Source organism: Sturnira hondurensis, unplaced genomic scaffold, assembly GCF_014824575.4.
Source record: "Sturnira hondurensis isolate 20B ecotype Veracruz unplaced genomic scaffold, ASM1482457v3 Scaffold0015509, whole genome shotgun sequence".
In the NCBI taxonomy this organism is placed as follows: domain Eukaryota; kingdom Metazoa; phylum Chordata; class Mammalia; order Chiroptera; family Phyllostomidae; genus Sturnira; species Sturnira hondurensis.
Window position 1 is genome coordinate 6,445,887 of NW_028088140.1, and position 6,000 is coordinate 6,451,886.

A 6,000-nucleotide genomic window follows, 5' to 3' on the forward strand; every position below is an offset into this window, starting at 1 on the left:
TTTCCTACACCATATACAAGAATACACCTAAAATGGCTTAAAGACTTAAATGTAAGACCTCAATCCATAAAACTCCTGGAGAAAAACATAGCCAGTAAAGTCTCTGGCGTTGCTTTTAGTAATTTTGTTTTTATATTTCTCCTTCAGTCAACAGAAGCAGAAGAAAAAAGAAACAAATGGAACTACAGCAAATTGAAAAGTATTTGCACAGTAAAGGAAACCATCACCAAAGTGAAAAGACAACCTACCAATAGAAGATATTTGCTATCAAAAAACTATGGTACATATACACAATGGAATTTTATGCTGCAGAAAGAAAGAAGGAGCTACTACCTTTTGGAACAACATGGATGGAACTAGAAAGCATTATGCTGAGTGAAATAAGCCAGGTGTTGAAGGACAAATACCATATGATCTCACNAAAAAACAAAACAAAAAACTATACCACTTTCCTACACCATATACAAGAATACACCTAAAATGGCTTAAAGACTTAAATGTAAGACCTCAATCCATAAAACTCCTGGAGAAAAACATAGCCAGTAAAGTCTCTGGTGTTGCTTTTAGTAATTTTGTTTTTATATTTCTCCTTCAGTCAACAGAAGCAGAAGAAAAAAGACACAAATGGAACTACAGCAAATTGAGAAGTATTTGCACAGTAAAGGAAACCATCACCAAAGTGAAAAGACAACCTACCAATAGAAGATATTTGCTAATGATGCATCCAATAAGAGGTTAATGTTTAAAATTTATAAAGAACTCATATAATTTAACATCTCCCCCTCAAAAACCCAATTTTAAATGGCAGAAGACCTGAATAGACACTTCTCCACAGAGGACATATGGATGACACATATGTATGAGAAGATGTTCAACATCACAAATCATCAGGGATATGCAAAATAAAACCACAATGAGATATAAGAGCATACCTGTCAGAGTGGCCATTACTGATAAATCAACAAACAACTGCTGGGAAGCATGTAGAGAAAAGCAAACCCTAGTAGTGCACTGTTGGTGGGATTGCAAGTTGGTGCAGCCACTGTGGAAAGCAATATAACATTTGTCCATTTTCCATAAAAATGCAACTGCCTTATGACCCAGCAATTCCACTCCTAGGTATTTATTCAAAGAAATCCAAAACACCAATTTGAAAAGAAAAATGAACCCCTATGTTTATTGCAGCATTTTTTACAATAGCCAAGATATGGAAGCAACTTGAGTGTTCATCAGTAGACGAATGGATAAAGAAGGTATGGTACACAGATGTATACAATGAAACATTACTTGGCTATAAAAATAATGAAATCTTACTATTTTCAAGAACATGGATGATCTTAGAGGATATGATGTTAAGTGTAATTAGTCAGAAAGAGAAAGACAAATACGTATGATTTCACTTATATGTGGAACCTAAAAAACAAGATAAATGAACAAACAAAAAAGAAACAAATGCAGAGAATAAACTGATGATTGCCAGATACAGGGAGGGGGGCGGTTTGAAGAAGTGGGTGAAAAGGGGGAGGAGATTAAGAAGTACAGATTGACAGTTACAAAACAGTCACAGGCATGTAAAGCACAGCATAGGGAAAATAGTAAATACTATTGTATTAACTACATATGGTACCGGGTGGGTGCAAGACTTAATGGGAGGATCACTTCCTAAGTTACATAAATGTCTAATCACGATGCTGTACACCTGAAACTAGTATAACATTCAATGTCAACTATAATTGAAAAAAAAGTTATGCCCCTTGCTTGGGTCACATAGTGAAGAATGTGAAAATAGGATTTCAACCTAAACTTATGCAATTTCATGGGAGGGTTTCTTTTCCAAAATATAGACCAATTTCTCCTCATTTTAACATTGCATTTCTTGAGAAAGCCACAGTCTTTGACATCTGTTGTCCTGGGTCTTTTCATCAGTATTGCTGAGGATCTCCACCTCAGGATTTACAACCTTGCCGAGACAGGAGACAGGTGCAGCCAGGCTGGTGGGATCTTCATAGACTCAGCTGGCTCTACAATGGTGACCTCGTAGCATGTGCTTTGTGGTACATGTGATGTATGACACAGACAGCAGACACTATGTGGTAGCAGAATGTGATATGGCAAGTTCAAGTTAAAGGTTACACAACAATTTTTACAAGTTATGCCTCCTATACACATTTAGATGTCTTTTCATAATTTTCTCCTCACTTGCCCCACCCCCAGCATCTCAATAAATTAATAACATCTTAAGTAGGCAGAGAAGCCATGAATGAGCCGAGATGGTCTCAACAAGGATGGAAAATGTGACCTCTGCCCAGTTTGGAAATATCTGTCCATATTAGACCAGTCTCACCTGGCATCCTACCTTCTTAGGTTCTCTCTGCCTCTTGACATCTGAGGCTCCAGGTGTCTCAGTTGCAAGGACACTACTTAGAACCACCAGGGTCTTAGTCAATATTAAGCCAACTCCAAATGTCCATAAATCCTAAGCATTCCAGCTTTGTCTCTGTGACCACACTACAATGACAAATGGAGGCAAGAATTTTGAATTTTCACTTAAAATTCAAATATGAATTTTAAGTGAAAAGCAATTGGGGCTCCTAAAGAATGGTGAGAGCATCTCCCAGGGGACCTAAGGCAGGCTGCATGGGGCTGGTTCCGCCCCTCAGCCCTTTAAGCCAACTTCATTTCCACTGAGGGGCTCCATTTTTAAAGGTTCCACAATAGTTATTTTCTTTTGATCTTCTGGTGGGTTACATAGTACGCATTTCCTCCCCCAGTAACTGAACAGTGGAATTTGGTTGTGATCTCCTCCCCGTTCTAGCGAATGGCCTCTGCTGGTGGTTGCTAGGCTGTGGTACTGCAGTCTTTTGGTTTTTCAAGGAGATATCCTGGCAGTCAGCATCTTCCTATTTTCTGGAGGGAGCTGAGTTTGCTTACACTTCCCCCCAGATTTGGGATGAGCTGTTCTCAGCTTTAATTGTTGCATTCATGAAGTCTTGCCATAATCATTTCTTTAAACTGTGCATAATTCAGAGATATTTAACCCTAGCAGCCGCCAAGTCTCTGGCTCATGCTTTATTCATTCCCCAGTCTGAGACTCCTGGCTGCCTTTCCCGTTCATCTGCAAGGATAGACTTGCCAAAACGCCATGGTCTATTTCAAGGATTTTTGTTTTTAGTTTCGTTTTAAGTTTCATGTTAACCTGCTATTTGGTCAGTTTCATGGCTTCTCTTTAGCTGAAGATTATTATTTTTTAACTTCCTACTTGTTGGAAGCTTGGTATCTCAGGAACATCACATTCACGTGGAAATCAGACGTTGTGTTTTGGTATTATTTCTCATAAATACTTCAGATATAGTTTCCCTCCCTTCAATGACCCCCTCAGATGACGTCATATTTGGGCTGGTTGCCCCAGAAGTGAGTGAGATTGGATGTGACCACATTAAGCAAGCATCCCTGGGCCATGTAGAATTGGAGAGTGACAGGATTTGAAAGCTGGGAGGGTGAGCAAAGGTTGGCAAGTTCAACTTCCCTCCCAATGTGAGAAACATTCCACAGCACACACAGTGTCCTCCTCTGCTTGAATCCTTTCAAGCTGGGAGAATTCATTAGTTGGCTAGGTAAACTGTGCTCTTGTTTCTAATTTTGATTACTGAAATCATTTTTTTCTTTCATTGAATTGAATTCTACCTCCCTATAATCTCCTCCCGTTAGTTGTAGGTCTGCCCTCTGGAGTGAGACAAAATAAGTAGATTTAATTTCGTAATAATATAATAGAAACTGATACCATGTCCCGAGTACTTGCAGGTACGGTGCCGAGTGTCTTGCACCCTGTAATAGTCAGGGTTCTTCAGCGACATGCAATAGGAACCAACTCTGGCTAACTGTATTAGTTCTCTTTTGCTACATAATAAATCACCCTAAAACATGTGGCTTAAAAAACCGAAACATTTATTGCCTCACCATTTCTGTAGCTCAGGAATTTGTGTGCAACTCCATGGGCGAATCTGGGCCACGGTTTCTCACAACATTGCTGTCAGGCTGTCAGCCAGGCCTCAGTCTTCTGAAGTCATCATTTCACTGGGACTAAGGTATCCATGTTGAAGGTCCCTCATGTGGCTGATGGCAGGAGTCCTCAGTCGTTTGCCACCAGGACCTCCCCATAGAGCAGGGGTCCCCAGCCCCCAGGGCCATGGACGAGTGCCAACCAGTGCGTGGCCTATTAGGAACTGGGCCACGAAGTTCGCCTGAAGTCCGCCTCCTGTCTTGGTCCTTTCCCCGCGCCCCGCCCCCCACCCAGTCCATAGCTGGAGGTGAGGGTTGAGCTAGTGAACAAGTGAAGCCCACCTGAGCTCCACAGCCTGACTCCTTCCCCATCCCGCTCCCCTGTCTGTGGAAAACCTGGTCCTTGGTGCCAGGAAGGTTGGGGACCGATGCTATAGAGTATTTCTAACATGGCAGCTGGATTCTTCTGGAGTGACTTGAGAGAGAGAGAGAAGCCGCACTGCCTTTTGTGACCTAATTTCTGAAGTCACCGATAAGTTTTAGTATCTGTATTTTAATTTGACAGTAAACATGAGGCTTCAAGGTCACAGTCAAACTTGATGATTTAGTTACAGACTATCTTAGTGGCAGTTCCCCTTGGGGCTGGAGAATCAGGAGACTGCTGCCCATGTTGGGGTGGGGGTGGGGTGGGGTGGGGTGTGTCTCTTCAGAGGGGAGTTGTGAAGTTATGAATCTGAATTTATGGCCAATCTTCTACTTACGTAGAAGCTGGAACATCTACGCACCTCCCCCCGCCCCCCGCCCCCTTCTCCAGAGAAAAGGAGGAGTTGAAATGTAAAGGAATCTTTTCTCAGGAGGAAGGGGAGTGAGTTCTCTACCTAATAATGTCGACATTCAGCTTCAGGGAATGAATGAAAGTTTTCATCACCCTTTGAATGGGAATGTTTGGCTCCACCAAAGAGAAGACAAGCGGCTGCAGGCTATGTCCCTTAGAACAGGAAGAGCAGATGGTTCTGGAGGGGGGTGGGAAGGAGTTGTTCTGTATCTTTACAGCCCCCTTAATTACAGGGAGCTCCTGGGTCTCGAATTCAGACCGGAGGAGGAGTCAGGCCCTGCCGGGCCAGGGCTGAGTCTGGGAGTGGCGGAGCCGCAGTGCTGGGAGGCTGGGGGGCGGGGGGCGGCTCCGGTGAGAGCTGCTCTAATGCTTTAAGCATTTGGGGTTAGTTCCCACAGAATACGATACTCGAATTCTTTGTCATTCAGTGGCCTGTGTCCAGCCACTCTGTTTCATCAAAGGCCCTCTGACTGTGCGGTATGTAATGCTTCGGCCATAGTCTGTCCTGCACAGGGAACAGTGGGGACATTAAATAATTCAGAACTGTGCCTGAGGTGCTTGTTTGTGGGAGAAATCAAACAAAAGGAGCTTGTCAGAATGAGTTTAGACGAGGATTGAGAAATGTCACTGGAATTCACAGGAACACATCCAGTTTAGTTAGGTTCACCGTTTATTGGATCTTTTAGGTCCATGGGCCACCAAATTAGTTTTGGAGATGCAGACATGAGCACCACACATATTACTTGCCAGCTGAGGAACTCCCATCCTTGATTCTCAACTTAATCCAACAGTCTCCCCACCAGCCCAGTTGCATCAGCTTCTTATGCACACTTGGAATTCATCCACTCTTCTCCCTGTCTTCTGTCACTTCCATGCCAAGGCCACTGTCATCAGTCACCTGGAAGACCTGGAAGGTCTCCCCTCTTACACTCCTGTTTTCCTCCAGTTCTGTACTCCCCACAGTATGCTTTAAAAAATTCACTTCAGATGTTTGTGCACAATATCAATGAAAGATTACTCCTCTGCTTACTTCTTCCATCGCTATTTTATGAGTAAAATTCAAACTCCTTACCAGGGCCACCAAGGCCCTATGGGATCTGGTGCTTACCTCTGTTAAATCGTCTCTTTTCGCCTGTCCCTCACTCTTTGCCTCTCAACTATATTAG